Source organism: Theropithecus gelada, chromosome 11, assembly GCF_003255815.1.
Source record: "Theropithecus gelada isolate Dixy chromosome 11, Tgel_1.0, whole genome shotgun sequence".
NCBI classification, from domain to species: Eukaryota; Metazoa; Chordata; class Mammalia; order Primates; family Cercopithecidae; genus Theropithecus; species Theropithecus gelada.
Genome location: NC_037679.1, coordinates 7,455,952 through 7,457,143, shown reverse-complemented (window position 1 = coordinate 7,457,143; position 1,192 = coordinate 7,455,952).

Sequence of the window (1,192 nt, the reverse complement as noted above, 5' to 3'; positions counted from 1 at the left end):
TCTGTTTAATACCAACACACTGCTGTTCCTTTCATTATTAATGTCTGTTAATTGTGTGGGGCTCTTTCTATGATATTACATTCTCTGTGTTTTTATATTTTCAAATATTTCACTGTGGATAAATTTAACTTTCTCTCTTTTAAGATAGATAATGCTCTGTTTGCCATTGGATATGGCCTGTTGTTATTGCCAGCGGTAGTAGCCTAAGTATTTGTATTCCCATTTCATTCCTTGGCAAAAGTATAAAAAGAGAAGCATTGAAGGTGTTATCCCACTGACTCAATACAAAATCCATACATTTTTCGTGTAAAATAATTCTTGCACTATCCTCAAAATGCAAGAGGAGTTGAGAAAAAAGACATATTTTTAAGGAAGAAATTGACTGTACTACATATCACGTATTTGAGATAACCATTTGCCCAAATAAGCATAATGGCCGCATTAAACAGGAAAACTGTGTTAGGTCCTTATAAAACAATCAAGGGCAGGGACCATCCATTTGTTCTTTTTTGCCTTCAAGACTTTAAAAGACTAGTAGACTACAAATGATAATATTACCTCATGTTATTGAGCCCTTATGAGTTGTTTTCAATAACATCATTCACAGACTGAGGCTTCCATCCCAGAGAGGTCTGTGCCACCATGTCACTAACTCCAACACAGTGACTGGGTCCTAATCAAGAACCCTTTATGAAATTGCTCACTGGCTCTTTTTTGGATCAGACCATAGCAAGTATCCTTGATAATTCACACCATTCAAAAGCGCTGGATGAGAAGTCTGAATACAATGCATCTCACTGTTGGAAATTTTCTATTCTAACTATTAATGTAGCAGACTACCTTCTTTTGATTATCAGGCAGACATAAAATGCCATCAACAAAACAGAGTGCTTTTATGTGTTATCACTATCAATTGATATGCAAAGGAATAATTGAGATAAGGGTGTTACAGCTTCTTGGGAACCCACTATGTAAAGGATATATCCTGTGAGGTGCTATGGACAGGTAACTAATACTTTCACAGACTAAATACAAATACTTTTACAAATGAAATGAAATATTAATTATCTGCAGAGCAACATAGGCAAAATCTATATAGTTATAGCATAAATGGCGAGGTAACCAAATTGGTATTGTTGATACCATTTTTTTTTTTTTTTTTTTTTTTTTTTTTTTTTGGGGGGTTTTTTTT